This window comes from Miscanthus floridulus, chromosome 9, assembly GCF_019320115.1.
Source record: "Miscanthus floridulus cultivar M001 chromosome 9, ASM1932011v1, whole genome shotgun sequence".
NCBI lineage: Eukaryota > Viridiplantae > Streptophyta > Magnoliopsida > Poales > Poaceae > Miscanthus > Miscanthus floridulus.
Genome location: NC_089588.1, coordinates 51,213,178 through 51,238,049, shown reverse-complemented (window position 1 = coordinate 51,238,049; position 24,872 = coordinate 51,213,178). Strand labels below are relative to the sequence as shown.

Here is a 24,872-nt window from a genome sequence, read left to right as displayed (position 1 = left end):
AATCCGTACTTTTCAGAGCCGAAACAGTGTTTCGACTTGTTTTTCAGCGAAGTGAACGGAGCGTAGGTGTGACAAACTATGGCACTAACTTAACACGCCTTTATTAATTTTATATAATATAATTGGTCTGTTTTTCTTTGTTATTACAATACAAGATAGGATACCGGATTGCTTCCTTTACGCAAAAAAAAAGTTGACTAACTATTGATTGTCAAATGGACAAAATATCTAAACACCATATAGTGCTTGTTTGCATAGATGAGTACCGGACCGCACGTGAGAATAATGGGCCTGTTCGGCTGTTTTTGAGCTTCTTTCAGCTTATTCTCTCTCATAGAATACTATTGAATTATTCGGAACCAGTCGACACACTGTGCTTTTGTGTACCAGCCGAACACCCTGGAAAACAAACAATGCAAGGGGCCCACGCACTGGTCTTATCTATGTGATGATGGTGCGAAAGCGCTCAGCAATATATATATATATATATATATATATATATATATATATATATATATATATATACTGTACATCAGAACAACAAACACTATCAAATACTCCCAATCATGGCGCAGCAGGAAGCTGCCGGAGATCCTCACGACGAGCTGAAGGCGTGGCACACCACCAACACCGAGGAGCCGCGGGAAGCCCACCATGAGCTCAGGAGCCATGCTTTGGGCTACATCAAGTCCATGGCCCTCAAATGCGCCTTGGACCTGTGTATCGCAGGCACCATCCAACGCTGTGGCGGAGCCGCCACCCTAGGCGAGCTCCTTGCCTCCAGCAACCTCCCAGCGTCCAGCCTCTTTAGGGATGAGACGTCGAATTAGAGGAGGTGAATAGTCTTTTCTAAAATTAATCGCATCGACTAAACAAAACAAATATGAAATTAAAACTATCGGATTAGCCAAGATTACACCCCTCTATCTAAGTTATCAAGCACATTAAAAAGATCATAAACAAGTAACTAAGGTGTCAGGCTAGCTAGAACTCTCCTAACTAATTCTAAGAGCAAGGTCACACAAACTTATGACACTAGTACTTCAAGCACCGGGAAGCTCCTACACATACTAGTAGCAAAAGCACAAAGCTCCTAAGTTCACTAGCAATACTCAACAACAAGACAACTAATGCCAAATTAGAGAGCTCAACTTACTTAGCTACACAAACTAAGCAAAGCAACTAATTTACTACAAAAGAAAACTAGCAATACAAGGGAGCTACTTCTATGCTACACAAGTCAGAAGGTAATTAGCAAGCTATATAAGCTAATTAATTACAAGAGCAACTACACAAGCACAATGTATATAAAAGTAATAACAAGCTTGTGTAAGGGGAATGTAAACCAACGGGAAGACAAGGATGACACGGTGATTTTTGTCTATATGTTTACTTGTTTGCCACCAAGCTAGTCCCCGTTGAGACAAGCTCCAAGGTTGTTGTCGGTTCTCTTGCTAGTGATGACCCGCAAGTCACACTCTCCCACTTAGAGTGCTTACCATAAGCACTAGCACTTGACATGGCCAGACCACTTGTCGCCCTTCGCGTCTCGCTCTACTAGAGTTGCTCTTCGCGTCTCCCACAGGGCGAGCACAATACCCCTCACAATCACTTCTCCGGAGCACCGCACAATTTTCCTTGCGTACTTCGACGGAGACCACCACCAAGCCGTCTAGGGGTGGCAACCTCCAAGAGTAACAAGCACCACCGGCTCGCAACTTGGTCACCTAGTGCCACTCGATGCACTCTCACAATGCGATCGCACTAGAATCTCACTCACACTCAATCGGATGATCACTATCAAGCGTATGTGAGTTAGAGGGCTACCAAGCACACCTACACAAGCCACCAAGGCTTAAGAGTGCTCAGCAACCAGCCTAAAATCGAGCCCCGCCTCTATTTATAGCCCCAAGCCAAATAGAGCCGTTGGATCCTTGGAGCACATTTCTGCGAGGGCACCGGACACGACGGTGCCCTCTCGAACGGTCAAATTCCAACGGTCACCGGACAGGGTGGCGGTGGCACCGCCCTAGGGGTGGCGATGACCACCCAGGCCAACCCTGCGAAGACCCTAGTCTCTAAAAAAATAGTGCGGTGCACCGCCCTAGGCATGGTGGTGCCCAGGCAGTGACTAGCCCTACTTCAGCTGCTCTCGGGAGAAAAATGGCGGTGCCACGGCGGTGCACTGGACAGCCACTGGTGGTGCCACCGCCCTCCCCACGACGGTGAACACCCCACACACCACTGCTCGGGACCTAGGCTAGGTGGGCACCGCCCTAGGGGTGGCGGTGCCACTGGACAAATAGTGGCGGTGCCCCCAAGGGCACCAACCAACTCCTCCTTCTCAGCCTCCACCAGTCGGTCACCGCCACAGGGGTCGCGGTGTATCGAATAGGGGGTGGCGGTACTCCCAAGGCAACACCCCGAGCCCAGTTTTGCCTCCTTTCTTCAACTTTTGACTTTACTTTTGCAAATGTGCCAACTCCATCAAGTGTTCACCAACTTGTGCATGTGTGTTAGCATTTCACAAACATTTCCCAAAAGGTTAGTTACTCAATTCACCATGCCACTCGATCCTAACACGTATGCAAAGTTAGATCACTTGAGTGGCACTAGATGACCAATATGCAAACAAGTTTGCCCCTCTTGATAGTATGACCATCTATCCTAAACCCAGTCATAAACTTCTCTACACACCTATGACCGGTGAAATGAAATGCCCTACAAAAATACCTTTGCCTTGAGCATTCCATTCAATCTCCTCGATTGTTGATGCAACACATGCAACAACCAATCACATGATATGATCCACTTCATATCATCATGTGATCTTGTGGGTTCATCGATCTTGACCTTACTTGCTTTTTGTCGTTGCCTTCGTCCATCGGTGCCAAGTCTTACTCAAGCTTCACCGCCACATGGTCTATTGCTCCAAAGCCTCTAACTTGCCCTTCACGCTTGCAACCGGTCCATCAAGCCAAGTCTTGTCTTGATCTTCTCCACCTTAGTCACATGACTCCATGTCATGTCTCATATGCAATGAGCTCCTTCATCACATGTGTGAGCCTTGCAACATATTCAAGCCATTTTACCTTCATGGCATAGGTTACTCACACATGATGTACTTGTGGACTAATCACCTGTGTATCTCACTCAACCACATATTAGTCCACCTAAGGTTGTCACTCAATTATCAAAACCAAACAAGGACCTTTCAATCTCTCTCTTTTTGGTAATTGATGGCAACTCTACAAAGATATGGAAATTAAGCACTTTTGGATTCATGTTGCTTGCCTAAGCAATTTTACCATGTGTAAATGATTTTGGACAAGTGCCACAAATCCGAATTGGTAGTATTAGCTCCCCCCACATATGTGCTAAGAGTGTTTGGTTTGAAGCTCGCACATATGCATAGATTGGAATTATAGGAGATTAATTACTACCAATGATGCTAAGGTGTAAAAAATTAACCTTTGAAGCATGATACCAATCGGAGTTGCACTTTTAATGCCATCCTTAGCACCATGAGTAGCTAGACAAAAATACTAGAAACCCCGTGAGATCAACATTATAATCAAGGTTCTAGTACCACATGTAGAAATACAAGTCTAGCTACCATCCTATGCATGCTAGTTATCAAGTCATTATTCAAGTTCTACAACTAGCATACACCACACAAGCATGCATATAAAATTTAAAACTTATGCAATACAAGCAAGCGCATGACTATGCACATATCAAATGTAATCAATCAAAAATTCATGAGCTTGCTCCACCTACTTTTGTGCTTCTCCTTGTCCAAGAATTTGATCCTTCTCATTTCCTTAATGTTGCTCCCTCTTTGTCCATTCTCCATATCCAAATCCCCAATTGTCATATCTTTGTCTCAATCTCTCCCCCTTTGTCATCAATTTCTATAAAAGGTGTGCATCTCTTTGATACAAAGGGTTGCATTTTGGGGTAGATGCTCGACACTTTCAATCTTACATTTTTTATGGACATCACTTGATTGTTGGAATGACATCACTTGTAGGATCTTTGACCTTGATACCAATTGTAGTGGGGCACCTCCCCTATGTCCAAACATGGGTCATCCACTTGACAATCTTAAGCTCTTGAATATGAGGGAACTTGCTTCACTTGATGATCACTTAAAGTTGAGGATCACTTGTGGAACCATCGTCTTGTATGATTGATACCACATGTAGATGTGATACCACTTGAAAGAATATCATGGAACCACTTGTCGGATTTGTCAATAAAACCATTTCTTGAACACTTGCTATCTCCATGAGTACCACTTGTAGGATATCACTTGTAAGTGGATCTAAACACCACTTGTGAATTCTTCTTGAAAGATAATTTGAGTCTAGATACCACTTGAAGCAACTAAACTAGATATCCATTTACATTGTTGTCTTGTTCTTATACTCTTGTCACTATCATGAGCTTCTAATATTGACTTAAACTAAGTTGATTTGCCTAAGCTTCCAAGTCAGGTTTGAACCCTCTCTAAGATTCTTCACACTCATATTGAGGTTATCTTATCAAGGTTGTACTTGTCACTTGTTGGCAATCCAAATTAAATCAAATACTTGGGTTCACTAGCTCATGAACAAACTCATACACTACCACTAGATGAACTAATCATTTAAGCAATAGTGGTAGGCTATGAATTTTAAACTTCCATTTGTCATGCATGATCCTATAAAGCACGTACTATATGCACTAACCACATACTAGTTAGGGATGAAAATGATCATGCACATTACAATGATACCTTTGCTATGTTAGAGAAGAGGATAGTCACATAGATTCTAATTCATTTCTCCAATAGCAATGTGAAGTCCAATTATAAGCTTGATGAAGACCATTCATCAATAGAGAAATCCATTCTTCACCCATATGAAATGTGAACCACTAATGATCAAGTGCACTAACTCTTGTTGTGGTTGGCTTGATTCTTTATTTTTTATTGCTTGTATGAGAGAACTATTTGGAATATCACTTGAATTGCCATGACTAACTCTCTTTTGGGTGTTGCTTGCTTGCTAGATCAATCCTTTTGATTGCTTCAACTAAGTATCTCGAATATCCCTTAGACCACCACTTTTATATTAGCCATCCAAGTACCACACTTAGTTTACCTACACATAGGCAGCAAGTGTGGTAGAACCGCCTAATCTAATGCCTCCTAGGAGTACTCATCTTCCATTAGACACTAAGTACTCAAGGAAGGACACCAAATTACACGGTTCCGTTGAGCACACCCCAAGGGAGAACCCAAAAATCCATATTTTTCTATCAGGATCACAAATAAGAGAATAAAGCTTACAACATGCTTAAACCATTTCTTACATCACTTTTAATATAGCATCAGAGTATAATATTTACTGTTGATAATAGCAGAATATGATTATGTTATCAGAGTTATGAACAATTTAATTTAACAGCGGAATATAAACATGTGATCAGAGTTTCAGCGAAAATAAATATCTATTCATGCCATGATGAAGCATTGATATATAAACTATGACAACAGATTATAAAACTTCCCTTTATAAAAATATTTAGGGAGAGTTATAAATAAAACTATGATCGCAGCATAAAATCCTCTCTGAGCCCACCAGGAGAAATCCACACACAAGGGCCAGCTCTAGCATCCACCTGTCACCTGCAACAGGGGGAAAATAAAACCCTGAGTACTCAATTGTACTCAGCAAGACTTACCCGACAGGAGGAAAGAAAAGACTCTAAGGATATGCAAGGCAATCTGGCTTGTCGGTTTATTGCATCTATAGGAAGCATTACTAAGAATGCGACCTTATATTCAATTTTTATTAGCAGTCACATTAGTTCATTAACTAATCATTCTATGTAAGCACCTGTGCTACTTTCAAGCAGGTGGTAAGCAATCAAAATCATTTTACCATCTTTCATCTTCCAGTTCTTACTACGTTGCGAGACTGTAGACAAGCCGTACTAGATTGCCCAATGATTCGCGAATCAATGTGCCCAGCTGGGTACCCCGAAAACACACGTTCCACTTGTACTCCAGGCACAAGCAGGACAAACCCACTACCCTCCTATCATGGGACCTAGGTCCCCATCCAAACTAGGACTCCAAGCCCCCGCCCTTGAGTCCTGAACTCAGTGCGGTGCAAGGACCTCCACCTAAAAACCATCCTGACAGTCGGTCTAAAAAGAGCCAGAACCCATGACAAGAGAGTAACAAGTCTTCCCTACGCCCATACCCAAGTATGTGCTTGGGATAATAAGTCTATGACCTGCCTAGAACCCAATACAACGGTCGGTCCTTAACCGACACAGATAGGGAAAACAGTGTAACCAAGCTATGCCCCGTTGGCCGCATGACACAACCTCTTACACCCACCAATACCCAAACCATATCCCTGCCTGGTCTCCATTTTTCCTTTCACCATTTATATATTCCAAGTGATAACAATACAGTAATATATTTCCTATCTCTCGCGAGTGATAGGTAATCACTCGACTTCTACCGGAGTCCTGTAGCATAGCAATCTACACGATCCTGTCATGCTAGTAAGACTCATAGGATAAAGATATATATGCAAGTGGGTTTCATTCAACTCCTTAAAACTTAATGCACAAATATAATTTAAAGTGCAAAAAAGTAGGGGTTATGCACCGGGGCTTGCCTAGGTAAGATTTAATAAGAAGTTAGCTTTCCCATCGTGATGACACGACCCTCGAGACACCATCTTTTCTGATACTCCAGATGACTCCCCGATCCATCGACGTCCCTATTATGATATGCAATGCGATGCAATACAAAGACATAATTAATCAACTGCAACCGTGACTCATAAAATACGATTTACACCTTTCAAGTTAACGAGCTAGTTCTAATGACTAATGTACTAATCTACGTATCAACATCATCGAGAAAGGTGTCATTTCCCAACAAGTGTTTTAGTCATACAATTCTAAGGTATTTCTTTATTCTATTCTATCACTTTAATCTTTATTCAAAATAGGGCATTATTATCTATCTAGCAAACTAATTATTCTAGAGCTACAAAAATTATATTGAGCAACTAATAATATTAGTAATTTACTATAAATTTTTAGGGTCAACACTATCACCAATTCCCCACAAAAATTCCCATAAGTTCACATTTTAACAATATTAAACATTTTAAAATAATTAGAGCAACCCTAAAAACAGCACCAACTAGATGAACCAATTACGCTAATAGATAGATCACGATTTTAGGAACTCCATGAAATTTGTTCCACAATTTTTTGGACTCCTAAATGATTTTATATTTAAATAACAAAATCAGCTCAGAATTTATATTAGGAAATCTTCACTAATTCCTTGGAAACAGAAAAGAACACCGCGGCCCAAATGGCCCACAGCGAGCATGGCTCCAGCACGGCCCACGACCGATGAGTCGGCTCGGCCCACAGGCGCACAGCGTGCAGCCTAGGCGGCAATGCAGGCCGGCCTAGGTGGGAAAGCCCAGGGTGCACCGTCCATTTTGCAAAAAGGACCCTAGGTTTTTAACTAATAAACGTATAATCTAGCTCACTATTCAAATGAGTCATCTATTCTTCACCTAGCACCCTATACTTGTCTCAATTCTTGTTTTTGCATGTCTCTGAGAATCTAGAGCAGACTAATGCAGCAAGTCATGGCCGATCGACACTGGTTCCAGCCGGGAGGGCTCGTCGACGACGCAGGGTGGGTGACGAGGCGCGCGGGCCCCCTCACGGCGATAATGTGGCCGTGGAGAGTGACCCGGGGGGCCAGTGCACCCGACGGTGGGCAGGGCACGACTGTCCGTGTTGGTGGGGTTTACCGGTAGTGGCGCACACGCTCCAACGAGACGAACATGATATAGAGTGATCTGAGGGGTGGGGAAGCAATAGGGTCTCACCTAGGTACTGCTAGAGGTGTTGATTCGGTCGGATACGATGCGAGGAGAGCTACCCACGTGTGCCGGCGTGGTGGTGGCGGCGAACCGGACTAGCGCCAACGTTCCCAGTGATATGAAGCTCCATTAGAGAACCTGTTGCAGCAGAAGTGGCAAGGTAACAAGGTAGCTCCGAGACGAGGTAAAAACAAGGAGGAGATGGACGAGGAGAGCATGCCCATGGAGGAGCCAAGCTTTAGTGCCAATTGCAACCACGACGATGGCGAGGCCACACATGGCTACACCAGTGGACGTATATCGTCGAGGCTTCATCCGAAGGTTAGCTAAGGACATAGCTCAGTCATGGGCGTGAGCAATTGGAGGGGGATGAGTTGAGCGTGGCCAATTTGGAGAAGAAAGGGAGAGCACAAGGGTGGCTATGGTGGACGGGTACTCTGCTCGACGGCAGCTGTGGGGAAGGCGCTCGAGAGGATGGTGCAGTGGGGCTCGGGTGTGCCTTTGCGTGCGGCGGCCGGCGATGGAAGCGGCCGTAGGTGCGCATAGGAGGTCGCTGGGAGCAGCAGGGAGCGGCATCGGTGGTGCAGAGCTACGGCCATCGAGGAGGAGGCTGTGGTGCATGGCAACATGGCTTGGCACACAAGAGAGATAGCGGTCCATAGTAGGCCGAGGGGGCTTGCGTGCGCTCGCGTAGGGGAGGGCCGGCACCGGCGGGCGTGAGGTGCGGCACGGCGGTGCGTGACCACTGTGACTGCTCGGCAGAGAGAGGGGAGCAGATGGAGGCAAGGAAGAGCAAGCACATGAGGGAGAGCGAGGAGTCGTGCGCGGCTCGCCACCAACTTCATAGGCATGACGTGGGTGGGGGGACAGGGCGAGACGGTGTAGCTTGGCCAGCAGCGGCGCGCCTACGCGTGCACAGGGAAGCGAGAGGACACGGCATGGGCAGGGGCAGAACCACGTGCTCCCTTTCTGATGCCCCTATGCAATGGACCTATTAAAAGCGTGGGCTCCGCTGCATTAACGAAATCTCTTCTCCACTAGATGACCAAGACCATTTGGACAGCAGACGCAAGGACAGAGCAGGACATGTGCCAACCAGGCTGAGACAAGGCATGTGAATGCACGATATGATCGCCAGGCAAACGTGGCAAGACCAGTAGAGGGAGGGGAAGCAAGCAGCCGACAAGGCCAGCAAGTTCGGTCCTATCTCATAACGTGCGCGTCGTACCGGTGAGGTAGGTGAGTTGAGTGGTCAGCGACACTTTCGTTATTATTTTAAAACTAACAACATCACATTGGCACTCGAACAAGCATACCAACATATTCACGATGTTCATATCCTGCTGATGATATGATTTTTCCTATTTATATTTTATATTATTTTAGCTTCCAAAAATTCATTTTCTAAACAACTTGATGCACTAACAAGCGTAACTAAACTCTAAGGTTTTATTATTTAGTAAATTTTACTTTCAACAAATTTTGTTTAAAAAAATTGTTTTCATGCTCAATCCAACAGAACAAGTCATTCGCCATTTACTTGCTAAAATCATTATCGGACATTTTTAAATACTTTTACGCACTAAGTGAATTAACTCAGATATTTAGTTTAGTCCAACAAAGTGAACCACATAAGACTCGCTCGTCATTCCATGTGTGTTTTAAAAACCTAAAAATTTATTAGGTGATTCCTCTTAGGTCTAACCTAGGTGCTAAGTGAGCTCATAACACCAGAGGTGTTACAACAAGCCCCTACACTAGGGAGAAGTGATCTCTCTCCAAAGAACCATCCTTGATACTCACTTGAAATGATTTGATTTATTGATCTAAGTGATGGACTTAACTTGATAAGTAACATTAAATTCTTCTTTAAGTCATTTTCTTTCTACTTGTTTAAGTCCTTTTCTTTCTAGCGAATGGTCTCCAATAATCACTAGAACTTAAACTCTATCTTCATCTTGAGTTTTATCATGATCTTAAACTTGAGTACCAAATATGTGCCAAATACATTTCACAATTAAATGGCCTTGTACTCATTGCTTGTCATGCTTCTAGCTCATTTCAAAACCAAACATAGGTGCCTAAATCACTTATAAACATATTTCCAACTTGAGGACCTTTCAATCAAAGTGACTCTTGATGAATCCAATAACTGTTATTTTTCTAGCAGATTCTGTACCCTTCAATAAATAATCCATATCCCTCAATGTACAGACCCAAATACTATGAAATTTGGTGGAGATGTGCTTCACTAAGGTATCTAGCAGCTGTAAAAAGTTGGGCTTCATTTAACTTCTTGATTGCTACCAGATTTCACATCTTCCCACACTTCTACATGCTGAAAACTGATGCACTATAGCTGAAAAGATTCACTCGAAAACCGAAGCAATTCTTATCCAATTATCATGAAATTTCTACAAAAACTTATACCATAAGTCTAGAGTATACATAACAAATTTCAAGCCAATACAAATAGATTTGGTTATTCAAACTCAGACTTGATCTTAACTAGCTCAGATTTTCAATATAGGACATGTTTCAATACTTGAGCTAAACTTCATCAAAAGTGAATCAAACTTGAAGCTAACTTGTTTGAATACTTTCACAAGACATATATCCATTCAATCTACTTACTAAAAGTCATATCATGAACTTATCCATTCAAACTAACTCAAATTTGATTACTAATCATTTAATCCATCCGAACATCTCATAGAAAGCAACATATGCATATATATCCAATTCAATCAACTCATATGCACCCAAATGAATTAGATCAACTAGAGATATACCTTGGTTAGCTTATGATCATCCAACTAGCAAGCTTCAACTCTCATATTTGCAAGCCATCCAATAATCCAATAAATCACCACAACTTGAATTATAGCACTTGTATATTGTAGCACTTGGACTTCACTTGTTTGACTTGGCATTGGGTTTGGATATGCACTAAGCTTCACAACTTGACTCAATCATATGATGAACAATACGAATTCAATTGAATCAAGCCTCCAATGCCGATGGTACCTATAAACAATCATCCACTTTTTGATGGTACCCAAACTAGTTTGGGTCCTCTCAAGTTAGGAGCAACATACTTAGGCATTGCCGTAGTATGGATAGTGGGATGTTTTGCAATTACAACTAATGAGGTACCATTTCCATCCTTTCTAAGCATAGAATCATCATCAATTAAAATAGGCTTAGGAGTATTACCTAGGGGACATGAATGTGCCATGTGTCTCCTTTCCCGATATGAGTAACACTTTCTCTTTGATTGAGCCTCCTCTTCCTTGCTCATGTGGTGCTTCTCCTTGCTTGCTTGAGCCTTCTTCTCAAGCTTGTTTGGACAATCCAAAACTAGGTGGCCCAATATGTCACAACTGTGGCACTTGATGTGAGCAACTTCCTTCATCTTCTCTTCTTTGTTCTTGCTCACTTTCTTTGCATCTTGATTCATCATTAGACGTATTGCTCTTTCTCTTGCTTCTCCACCCCTTCTAGTTTTCTTCTTCTTCATCAAATCACCACCATCTTCATGGTTGATCTTGATTTGCTCTTGGGGCTTCTCTTCTTGCTCAACTTGTGGCTTTGGTTGAGGCTTTACTTGTTGCTTCACCAATTGCTTGGTTGGGCACATAGAGGTGAGATAACCCCATGTGCGGAACTTGAAGCACTTGTCATGCTTTAGCCTCTCTTCTTCCTTCTTCAACTTGAGGTTTTCATCATTGGGGCAACCATTTGCAAGATATCCCACTTCATGGCACTTGAAGCACATGAAATGAGAAAGCTTCTCTTGTTCTTGCTTCTTCATCTCTCTTTCATATTTTTTCTTTCCCCATCTCTTGCCTTTGATCTTGCTCTTGTTGAAGCCAATGTCACTCATGTCACCAAAGTTTCTTTGAGTCTTCAACATATACTCAAAGGTGAATTTAGAGTTGTAGCACCTCTCTAACTTGTTACTCAAATTCTTCACTTGTTCATTGAGCTCATTGTTCTCCTTCAAAAGGTTAGTCTCACAAGACATAGAAGTAGAACAAGCATCTATATGTGAAGAACATGGCATAGCTAATAAATCATCACAAGAGGTGGATACATGCTTCTTGCCTACATCACAAGAGTTAGCAACAACATATGATTGATCAATTGACCCATGTGATGAGCTCTCACTAGTTTTAGATTTTTCATTTGAAAGATCTTTAGTAAGAAAAACATGGTCTTGTACCAAGCTATCATGAGTAACACTAAGTTCCTCAGGAGCCAATTTTAGCTCCTCATATGAACAAATAGTAACATAAAGTAGATGCTTTTGTTGTTCACATGTTTTCTTTAGAAAAGTGTTTTTATTTTTCAATTTCTCAGTTTTAGCCATCTCTTTTTCTAAAGCTTTGATCATGCTACCAAATCTACCTAGAAGCTCCTCATATGAATCAAGATCAATCACATTTGCATTAGATACCTTAGTGTCACCTTATGACATGGAGCAATGTGATGTAGCGAATGAGCTTGTAGACACATCACTCTTATAGCCCGAGCATGATCCATCATCATCACCATTGCTGGTATTTCTTAATGTCACTACTAAGTACGGGGTTTGAATCCATCCTCAACAATGGCTCCAAATCTATGAAGAGCCCATTGCTCGTACCCCCAGGAGGTTCTTTCCACCTTTGGAAAAGAATCAATGGGTATGGAGGGCTCGCATGGAGGCCTTGCAAGGGCAGGATGCGCAAGAAGATAGTCCAACCATGGTGCATTTACCACATACCTGCTTGCTCTGGACAAGCAGTATGATGGCAAGCCTCAGAGCTGAGGAAATGCCTTCGGCGAGCCGAGGAAGCCGAGATCTTCTCCAGGATGCTCTAGGTGCAGCTTGCCAAAGCGCATGCCAGTGTGGCGATCGTAGAGAGTCGTGAGACTATCATGTCAGAAGCCCTAAAGGAGGCCGAAGATCAGCATGCCCATCAGCTGGGAGAGGCCTACCTTGTCACCAAGGCCAAGCGTAGGACGCTGGCCGCTGAAAGGAAGGATCCCTTGATCTTGGAGGGAATCCATGTCCACCCACCAAAAAAGAAGGAGAATCAGTGTTGCAGTATCGCTAGCACCTCCACCCTCGGAGGTATCAAAAGTAGAGCCCTTGCTTCCCCTCACTCAGCCACTACCTAGAGAGGAGGCAGATCCATAGCCAGGGCGGTAAAAGAATCCACCAAGCATGGGAATGAAGATGTGTGGTCCGACAAAGTAGATTAGTTGCCTTAGGAAGATGTACCCATAGTTAGTGGTGTTTTTCATCTCTGCCCTCTAGTATTGTAATCTTTTCGTTGTATTTCATTCGTAGTTGTTGAGATCGTCTGGTCGTAAGGAAGGTGAACGATGTGTCGACAATGGGAGAGTGAGTGCATGTATGTTGTACCGGCATAAGGACGTTTGGAATGTGCATTTTATTTATTTTGTTGTGTTTATTGCATCCATCTACTCTTAGGTCTCGTTAGACGTGCATAGGGTTTTCAAGGGCGACATTAAGTGGGTTACAAGAGAAGTTACTATTTAGGTGCGAGTAGACCAGCCATGATTGGATAACGTAGGACACTGTATCAACTAATTATGGATGTCCTAGCAGAACACTTGAATCTCTTTAAATCAAATCCGTTGTGGGATTTGAATTCCTTGTCCCTTGTTGCGAAAGGACCCTTATTGTCTGAATCTTTCCTTATAATAGTCCTCTGATTTTGTGGTCTATGACCCCACTGCCTTCATTGCGTGTAAGTTGGTAATAGTTGCCTGGTTAATAGCTTATGGTGCCATGACAAAGCCGAGGGCCCCTATGGAACACCTGCCACATGGTGACGCTGCTCCACACACGCTGGTATCGAGGTTGTTGACTAAGCACCTTTACCAAGTTACACCGCCATACCGCTCTTGATACAAAATATTCTTCTTAGAAATATTCAGGTGTTCGAATGGGAAATCAACAATGGATTGATGAAATAGTGTTCCCTCAAAGTAAATAAGAGAAGGTGGTTTTGGAGGAAGCATGTATGTCATGATCTCAGTTCATACAAAAGGTTGGAGCATATTGTGAACTCGGAAGGGAAGGAAAAGAAGAACAACAAGGAAAAGTTAGCCCTTGGGTAGTAGTGAGTGATTGGAAAAGCCTAAGTGGATGTCATGTCCCAAGCCTTGTGTTTAGCTCGACCATGCTATGCACGCCGATCAATATTACAGCATGCCTTGCAGATGTCGTCAGTGTCAGGGTCCACTAGTACCCCGTTCTCGTGTAACCACGGCATTATACCGCATCCACCGTACTCGTGCGATGTGCGTTTCCATTTTTCCCAGCATCCTATCGGCTCTCGATCCTCGCCCACGTCCCAGTACTAGACCCCCCTCCTATTTTTCGCTTTTGGGGACAATAACACCCTAAAATTTGGCTCTTTTGAAAATAATTATAAAATGATTTATTTCTGAATTTTGTGCTCATAAAATATAGGAAAATAAAAAATTTTATTTAATTAAAATTCATCATAAGGTTTAGCAACATGTTTGGGCATACATGCCCTTGCATTTGATGTATTTGATTGAGTGGTTTTGATTGAAAATTTAAAATGGTTAAAATTGCTTTTGCAAATGAAATTAAAATGGTTTTCAAGAAAAAGAAAAGAAAGAAAAAGAGAATTTGAAAATAAAAGTATTTTTTTAAGTTGTAAAATTTATTTTTGGGAAATTACCCAAAATTGTTCTTTTTATTTGAACTGAAAAATGTATTTTAAACCGTGTTCAAATTTGATTTGGTTCATATTTGAATTGGATTTGAAAAGAAATTAAAAAGGAAAATGCTCTCTCTCTCTCTTTTGGCCAAAAGGCCCGGCCTCTTCCCTTCTCCTCAGGACTCTCCCGAGCTGGCCCAACTGCTCCCCTCCCTCCTCGTAGCCAAGTAGCCGTGGCTCATCCTAGTGTTGCCACTCCTTTCCTTTCCCCGCGCGCCGTTTCCTCTTGGGCTGACTGCCGCGCACCGGCCCAGCGTCACCGCCGCTCCTCCCACACGGCCCAATCCGCCCGGCCCAAGTCACGCCACGTGCGCGTCTTTTCTCTTCCCCACTGATGCGTCAGGTCCACCCGTTAGGTGTCTCCTTCCTCCTTCGTCTCGTGACCGGCTTAGACACCACCGCGCCGACGCCGCCGTGTTCGGCTCCGCTATGCCGCGGATGCCGTGTCGACCAAGCTTCCATGCCCCTTATATAGTCGCCTGATCCTACGCCGCTCTCCTCATCTCGTTTTGGAAAGAAGCCACAGCTGCCCTTGCCCTACATCAGCGCCACCGCGAGCTTGAGAGCCATCGCCATTTCACCGAGCGCTGCGCTACCCTCCGTTGGTCCCCGCTCGTTTCTCTTGGGTCCGGTGAGTTCCCCACCCCCTCCTCTCTCTCCCCATGTCACCGATGAGTCAAACCATGCTCGGTATGCCAAGAACCAAGAGCTCTGGTTAGCTTTTCCATGGTGCTGCTGTGGATGCCTCGCCGCCGGCCCTATTCCAGTGACCATGCTCTCTCTCCCCTCCACTTCTAGCCCGGCCGTTCAAATCTAATCCGACAGCCCTAGATGAAGGATACCCCTTCGTTGCTAGATTTGCAAAAGAGCCCTTATAAATATTTGAGACTAAACCTATAGTCCAAAACATCTTTCCTGATTTCGTTTTCTTCTTTTGAAAGCGTTCTTTATTTTGGTTTAGATCCAAAATACGTTTTCACTTATTTACCGATTTGCCACTAATTTTGTTTTAGCCATAACTTCCCTGTTTTAACTCCGATTTGATCCGTTCAACTTGCGTTAGGTTCATAATTTTATAATCTACATGTTCATACTACTGTTAGATATATTTTTAACTTTTAAAATTCATGATTAAATTTAATTTATTATTCTATTAAAGGAAATCTTGTTTATTTCATATCTTCTATGTTTTAACTCCATTTTAGCCCATTCAAGTTGCGTTGGATTCATAACAACATAAACTATGCATTAGTAACGATGTTTATCATGTCACTAATTTTGGAATTTCTTGGTTTAACTCCTAACTTGAATAATAGTTATGCAACTAGATTTTATAAATAAAATATGATTAATTCTACTTTTGTCTTCTAAATGCAAATTTGAATTTTGACTTAACACAACCCAAGTATTTCTCTAAAATAACTTATATATCTTTTTATATAGATAAAATTTGTAAAGTTCTTGGTTCACTTTTATAAAGCAAATCTTTCAGTAGTTGTATCTTTTTCATTACAGCTCCGATTAGTGTGCTTTTTCGCGTTTGTGTGTTCGTAGCAAGACATAGATTCGTTTTACAAACTTTTTATCTTGATTTTATGCTTGGTGTACTATTCTAATTTAGATCTATTGTTTGCTTCGTATATGATTGCAGGGATGCTTGTGCGGTGCTTTATGATGATGTCTAGTCGGTGAGTTATACGTGGTGAATCAAGAAGCAGATCTTTGAAGTTTTGGACTCGAAGAAGGATATAAGTTTAAGGCAAGTATAGCATGGGACCATCCTTGTTACCTATTCACCTTTAATCACTTAATTCATATTGCATGTGTTTACCTTGATTACCACTAAGGATTTCCTAGTACTTTGTACCTTGTGCCTTGATACCTATGGGGTATTGCATTGGGTAGTTTGATGCTAGTGCTCAACTAAAGACATGATCTTGGAACTTGACTAATGGAATATGCAATAAACACTAAAAGATGCGTTTTAGCAACATGGAACAAGGAGGCTAGAGCATTGGGCTATTTTTATGGTGCCCTAGATTCCTCTCCCGAAGGACTTATCTATAAGCGATCATCCGGGACTTACAATACAACTATGAGGGCTACATGGCTCTGGCTTTAGCTCAGTATGAGGACCTTTTCTAGGTTGTTAGTGGTTACCTTTATTGGCATAAGAATGGCTTGCCAAATCGGGTATAGGACAGCCTCTACTCTTATGTGTATAGCCGTGATGGAATTGTGCCATTCAATAGGGGGGTTCCTATATCTGTTTGCCGAGTGAATCTAATGGCCCTAACTTGTTAGATGAACCTTTGAAAGGCTTCATAGTGAACCCTGTCGACCTTCCTTGGAAGTGGGTCAAGAGATTAGCTACCTCGGGCGAAAGGGTAAATCACGACTCACAATGAAAGTGTACAACCTCTGCTGAGTGTAAAACTGGTATATCAGTCGTGCTCACAGTCACGAGCGGCCTTGGAACATTTACGGAATAGATGATCATTAATGGTTAATGATGATGAACACTGATGATACTGATGATAAAGATGCTCACTAATGATTACCATTTATGCTATTCATTATTCATGTTTACCTGATCATGTGCTTATGTGGGCTTGTGATTAAACATGTTGCCACCCAATTGCTAAAAGATGACTCATTAAAAGCTAATCGTAGTTAAACCAGTGTCAGCCTTTTGATCCTCATGAACCCCTTGTTATATTTGTTGAGTACGACATGTACTTACGCTTGCTTTACTTTTCACATATTTGGATAAAAATCCCGGATGGGTACCAGATTGTTAGAGTTTGGAGGAATTAGGCTTGTGATCAACTAGTCAGTTATCCATGTGAAATTGGAGTCTTCACCTAAAGATCAGAGTTGTCTTTCCGTTGTTTGCTATCTAAGGTTATATTCTTTATACTAAGTACGTTATATATTGAGCATTGTCTATTGATATTACCCTTATTTGTAGCTACATGTGAGATTTGACATCCTGGGCTCACATATGGTGTGTATCTGGTTTTGTTCTTAAAACTGGGTGCTACAGGGACACGGCCGCCCGTACGCCTCCCTCGTCAAGCGAACCCCTCTCCTCTCCTTTTTCCTCCCTCCACTCAAGCTCACGTAGGGAGCGCACCATGGCCGACCTCTTCCTCACCTCGTAAACCATCAGTGTCTCTCATCCACACTGCCTCCACTCCTAGTGCATGGTGCCCCCACCTTTGTTTGCCACTATAAGATGCCCTTGCTCTCTCCTTTGTCCTCATCCCCTTGAATCCGAAGCAGAGCTACGAGATCCAGTCACCGTTCGTGGAACAATGGTCGCCAGTCAGAGGTGATTGTGTAATCTGAGAAAAAGAAGTGATCTGGAATTTTTTGTCAAAGGAGTTCAAGTCCATCTCTAGTTAGTTTGGTCTTAGGGTTCATAATGTTTGAGTTCTTAGTCGCTTGTTTCTAGATCTGTTAGACATACGCCATGTTTTGGATAATGATTTTCTTGTTGTTTCTCCATTATTCTCGTCTATCTCGACTTCTCAATTAAGCCTTGGTTGTACTAGGTTGCTCTTAACCATGTATCTCTAAATCCCTGTGTGGTTTAGTATTCGACATCATGTAACCTTCCGTGTACTTTCAGATCTATGAAGTGTAATCACATTTTCTCCTTTCTGATTCTTGTTTCGAATCTCAGGACGAGATTCTTTTAAGGGGGAAGATTGTAACACCCCCAGTGTTATGAGCTTGCTTAGCACTGAGATTTAGGTTCGAGAGGGATTAGCCAAACAAGTTTTGGAGTTTTTAAAATTTATAACGCACGTGAAATGATAATCGAATCCTATGTGACTCACTTTTGTGGTTGAGAAAAACCAAAATAAATAGTGTTAACTAGTGCTCTTGGGAGCTAAAAAAATCAAATTTGACATTAAGATAAGCTCTTTTTGTTAAGTCGGCAAACACATGAACTATTGTTAAAATACCATTTTTGGTGATTTATATTGAGCAAAATAGTTAAATTGTGCTTAAATATTTTGCTCCTATGGGTTAGTATAAGGTATGGACTACTGCATGAAGTATTTGTTGGTTGAAGTTAACAAGGTTTAGACCTATTAAAAATTACGACAAAAGAGTTAATGGTTACTTAGCCCCAACTGAAATCCTTAACTTTTCTAAGTATAGAAAAGTAGTAAGACAATGCTATTTTGACATTTAAATTCTAGTTAAAATGTTTAAACACTAGCAGCATGTTTTGGTATTATTGATTGCATCAAAGTGAGTACATGAGCATGGTGTAGATCGAAGTTGTGTGGGATGTCACGTTGCTCTCGTAAAAATTGCCCAAACCTCCTTAGAACGCGCCGTAACCGCATTGTTGGCGCTTTGTTCGTGAACCGGCACTCCAGTGATGAGCCCATGTTGGCATCCTTTTATCTCCCTCTATGGTTGCTCTATGGTCATGATGATTACTTCGCTAGATGGCTGGCAGTGTTGTCTCTGGGTCAGTGAAATTGGTTGAGTTTCAATCGAGGCAACCAGCCGTCTTTGATTCGCTTTAAAATTCATGCATGACCTCACCTCGGGCTGGCTGGTCCAATGTGCGCGGTCACCGTGCTCGGGAGTGCGGCGTCGTGTGGGGGTGCACGCACTGTTGCACAAGTGCATCGCGTGTGACCTTGCCGGCGGCTGTCTTGTCGGCACCCGTGCTATACGTTGGGCCAAGCGGGTCGCGACCACCTCTTGTCAGGCCGACTGAGCTGTGCCTTGGTTCATGTGCTCATGAGCGCTGCACCACACTATTGCGCTATGCCGATGTGCTACCACTACGCTATGCTGGTGTAGCCGAGAGCAGCCGCGCAGCGGCAATCACGTGCGTCCGCTGTCACCACGAGCATGCACCATCTTGACTGCTGAGCCGCGTGTGGGGTTAGGTGGAGGCCATGGCCATTGTTGTTGTGCATACATGGCAGTCACCCTGCCCTGTGATTCAACTACGACAAGCCGTGCCACCACCACTGTGTCTAGGTCAACTGACCCCAGTCATAGGGTGACGGTGATGCCTCTCTGCTCGCCCTAACTCACTACCTGCCATGGGAGGTCCCTGCTTGAGTGGGGCTGCTCCAATTCAAAAGCATCATGCCAAATCTCTTGGTCTCATCATCCGTGCATGTATGCTCATACTGCTGCCATCAATCAGGGTTGCCTTGTTTTAATCCGCTTGAGCTCACTCGTGTGACCTCCCCACAACCGTGCTGAGCGCGGAGTCACCGCTCCTCCTTTCCTCCTAGCGTCAGTGGCTTCGCTGTTCAATTCCTCGCTCTAGTGGGTAGCTTAGGAAGTAGGCTAGCTGTCTCCTTCCCCTCAAGCTTGGTCATGCCCTACCGACCAACAATTTGGCCTTTTGCTCATCGCCGGTCATGGGCGCTGCCAAATCGGTAGGTTAGGAGGTAAGGCTTGTAGGAGTGGTAGCAGTTCGATTGCTCGTAACATTGAGCTTGCCTTGACTCCCTCTATCTGGTGCTCACACCATTTTGCTAGGGCGCTTGCTGGAGTCATGGTGACGCATGGGTGTCCCTCCCTAGGCACCGCCGCCCTAGTGACTCGCACGTGGCTAGACCATCGCAGTGCTCCCTTGCTTCAACTGTCAATAGGGCGTACACCACGGTGAGCCACTGATGCTTATCCGCCACTTTCTACTCTGCTGAGCATACATAGGTTCATCGAAACAGACACGCCACCACCGCGGATAGCCGCTCGCCGCTGCAATTCACGATAGTGCACCTCCGAGTCACTAACTGTCATCCATCCTTGCGTGTTTAGTTGTAGATGGTGGTCGACTCCTTACTCTAGTCGAAGCAAGCCTAGGTTGCCCGGCGTAGCTGCCTTATGCCGTAGGTCACCGTGCCGGTGCGCACGGGGTATCCAGGGATCTTCCCATGGTAAAGGCGAAAATATTCGAGGGTTTGGTTGCAAAGTTACTGATGGTAGGAATAGTGCGCATAGTAGTCATATTAATCTCTGAAAGCTCAGGGGCCTTTCTGCAAAACAGCCAACACACGTGGGCGCCCCCATCCTTGGGCCATGCTGGGCCACTGCGACGCATGCACAGCAGCGCCACACTGGGCTGTCAGGTCAGAACGAGTTGCTGTTGGCCCTTTCCTTTTTCTAATGCATTTTCTAATTTAATTTCTAAGGTAAACTTGTAAATTCAATATAAAATTGTGTACTTAACCAAAATTATGAAACTAATTTTATTCAGTTTCTAAAATCATGATCTATCTGCTAGTATATTTTGTTCATATATTTTTATAATATTTTTAGGAGTTATCTAATTAATTTAAGATGCTTAATATTGTAAGATATAAACTTGTAGGAATTTTTGTGATAAATTGGTGATAGTGTTGGCTCTAAAACTTTCACAGTATATTTCTCACATTATTAGGTGCTCACTGTAATTTTTGTAGCTCTATAATAATTAGTTTGCTAAGATAGCTAAATGAGCCCTAGTTGGAAAATATATGTTTAATCAATAAAATGCCGAAACACCTTGGGATTTTAAAACTAGAATATTTTTTGAAGGCGAAGCCTTACTTGACGACGTGGATACATAGACTAGTATGTTAGTCATTTAAGCTAGCTCATTAGCTTGCAGAGCATAATCATATTTTTAAGAGTTGCAGTTACCGTTGATTAATTACGTCTCTACGTTGTGTCCACATATATCGTAATAGGAACAGCGATGGATCATGGAGTCAACCGAAGTAGCAGAAAAGTTGGTGCCTTGATGATCATGTCACCATGATGGAATGCTAACTTTTGGTTATATCTTACCCAGGCAAGCCCCGGTGCATAACCCATATTATTCTACACTTTATTTTATGCTTATGCCTTAAGTTTTAAGGAGTTAAATGAAACCACTTGCATATATATATATCATTATCATATGAGTCCTACTAGTATGTCAGGATCGTGTAGATTGCTATGCTATAGGATTTGGTAGAAGTTGAGTGATTACCTATCACTCACGAGAGATAGGAAAGATATTATTGTTGTTATTACATTACTATCACATGGAATAGATATGAATGATAATTGGAGACCGGGTAGAATGGTACCTTGGATCTAGACTTGGTTAGGCATTCGAGCGAGGCTCAGATTGTACTTGTTCCGCCTGTGTCAACTGAGGATCATCCGTTGCTGTGTATGGTAGTCAGGTCACAGACTTATTATCATAAGCACATACTTGCTTATGGGAGCGGGAAGGCTCGTTAAGCTCTTGTCGTGGGTTCCGGCTCTTTCTAGACTGACTGATTGGAGGTGGGGAAAGGTGAAGGTCTAAGCACCAAACTAAGACTGGGTCTCAAGTGTGGGGTCTTGGAGTCCAAGTTTGGACGGGGACCTGGACCCAAGATAGGAGTGGAATGGGTTGGTCTTGTTTGTGCCTAGGGTACAAACGGGGCGTATGTTTTAGGGTACCCAACTAGGATACATTGGTTCGCGAATCACCGTTTCTGTGAGACGGTACGACTTGGATATGGTCTAGCACCGTAGTAAGAACTGGAACTTCAAAGGTGATAAAATGGTTCTGATTGCTCACCACCTGCGTGAAAGTAGCATAGGTGCTTACATAGAATGGTTAGTTAACGAACTAATGATGATTGCTAATAAAATTGACTATAGGGACGGATGTTTAATAATGCTTCCTACAGATACAATAACCCATAAGCCATATAGCCTTGCATATCCTTAGAGTCTTTGATTTTCCTCCTATCGGGTAAGTCTTGCTAAGTACAATCGAGTACTCAGGGTTTTATTTCCCCTATTGCAGGTGATCGGAGGATACTTAGAGCTGACTCTTGTGTGTGGAAACCTTCTAGTGGGCTCAAAGAGGATTCCTTTCATGCTATGACCATAGTGTTTATTTATAACCCTCACTAAAGATTTTTATAAGAAAAGATGTAAAATTTGCTAGCATCTCTTGTATAAAAATGTCCACTGTGTTAATGCTCCACCATATCATTAAATTAATCATGCTTCCTCTGTAACTCTGATAACATTGTTATATTCCACTGTTATAATCAATTGAGATAATATTCTGGTACTATAATAAAGTGATGTAAGAAATGACTTAAGAATGTTGTAAGCTTTATTCTCTCATTTATGATCCTGATGGAAAAATGTGGATTTTTGAGTTCTCCCTTGGGGTGTTCTCAACGGAACTGCGTAGTTTAGTGTCCTCTCTTAGGTACTTAGTGTCTAATAGAAGACAAGTACTCCTAAGAGGCATTAGATTAGGTGGTTCTACCATAGTATGATCCTTACCAAGGCATTTCTTTTGCTTCTTTTCATCCTCTCTCTAAAAAGCTTTGAGTGGAGTTTTAGGTAGGTATGAATGAGAGGCAAACTTACATCACATATATTGCTAAGCCAAAAACCAGATCTAAGGAGATGCAAGTCATACACTTTGATCAAGATGTGCAAGTGTGTGGAATATAAAAGTGATTCCTAATATATTTTTTATACTCCTTTGATCATGGCTTTCTCTCTTTTGAATAATTGCCTTAGAAGTATGGGCTATCTCTCTTTTTTCAATACTTTGGAACCTTCATGTGCTCCATTCTTTTTCTTCTTTTCTTTTGTTATTTTGAGAGCTTCATATATCTCTCTCTTTTTTTCAGTATAGCCCCATACTCTTTTTGGCATATGAAAACTTTGGAGAGAAAGACTCATGACAAATGAATGGAGTTTTTATTTTAGGTGGACGGAAAACAAGTTTATGTGTAACTCTTGGTGTAAGAGTTAGCATTTTATTTGTGGGTGTATGTGAGTCTTGATCATGGGTGCATGACTAGAATCTCTATAAGGGTCACAACAATTTGACAAAACTCAATGTGAATGTAAGTAGCATATGACTAAGGTTTGCATTTGGATCATGTCATATGGCTGTGGTAGGAATTCATAATCATTGATGAACTTTTGATTTTAGCATTTTTAAGATGAAAACTCTGGATGTCAAGTTTCTCATAGAATAAAGTCATAGCGGAATTCATAATGCCAAAATTTAAAATGCAGAAAATAAAAGATACTACCTACCTATGCGGGGGTCCTCCCCCAAGCTAGTTTGTCACCTACGGTCCTTTCGCTGCTTTTATTATATTGCAGAGGCAAACACTCGAGGATTTTTTATTATAGTTATGTATTATTCATACTATATTATTTTGGGTTCACCAAAAGGTTTTGACCTTATCTCCATTCATGACTTACCCTCATGGATTTGATCATTTCCCTATAGGGGTTAGTCTAAATACCCAACCAAACTCTACACTCAGTAGTTTTGATTCATTGATCAAACTGGACTTCGAGTTTTGTTTAATCAACGTAGGCTAATTAACCTAAGCACCATGCTTAATTTAAAAAGCCTATGAAGTATGATTGATCACAAATCATACCCAGACCAAAACATACTTGTGTAGAGCATGGATGGATAACCAAGATTCATCCCACGGAAGTGAAGGCATTGAAAGGTGAACTAGAGATTCAAAACATTTATTATAATAATAATTATTATTATTTTAAAAAAAAGTTGATTATGAGGCAAAATTTTAAATTTTGAATTTTAAAGCATAAATTTATTTCAAATTTTAAAAATTTAAGATAACTACCGATTTACCTTTGATAAGGGCTCGATGTTTATAGTCTGTTGGGCAAGACTTTTCCTCCTTCATTGATCTGTAGTTGCATGAACATTTTTGAGGGACTTCTCGGGTTGCCCCGAGGTTTTCCCCGAATGATCGACAGGAATGGCGGCAACTATTTGCAAAATTTGAGTTTCAATCATTTTGTTAAAACTTAATTGATTTTTCACTGCAGAGGATAAACTTTCAATTTGAGAGTTGATGTTCTCTAACATTTTATCATTATACATCAACTTTTTAGTAATATTTTCATTAATTTTAACTTGGCCTAAAACCATGTCTTTGAAGGAAGGTTGATTCGAATTATAATTGGAGTTGAAGTTCGAATTACCTTGCGGACAAGATTGGTTGTTCCACCCATTATTACCTGGTTGGCGAAACCCGTTGTTGATGAAGGCAGCTTCTTCGTAGGTTTCGGGGCAATCATTCCTCAAATGGCCCATATTTCCACATACCTCACACATCATGTGTGAGTCCATGGCTTGGACTGTGCCCATCAT

The 24,872-nt window shown here is 42.2% G+C and overlaps 1 pseudogene; it reads left to right on the top strand.

Annotated features, from left to right (window-relative positions):
- The first annotated feature begins 566 nt into the window (after nucleotides 1-566).
- The window catches only part of LOC136479873 (TRIBOA-glucoside O-methyltransferase BX7-like), a 30,224-nt pseudogene continuing 5,918 nt past the window's right edge, over nucleotides 567-24,872 (top strand).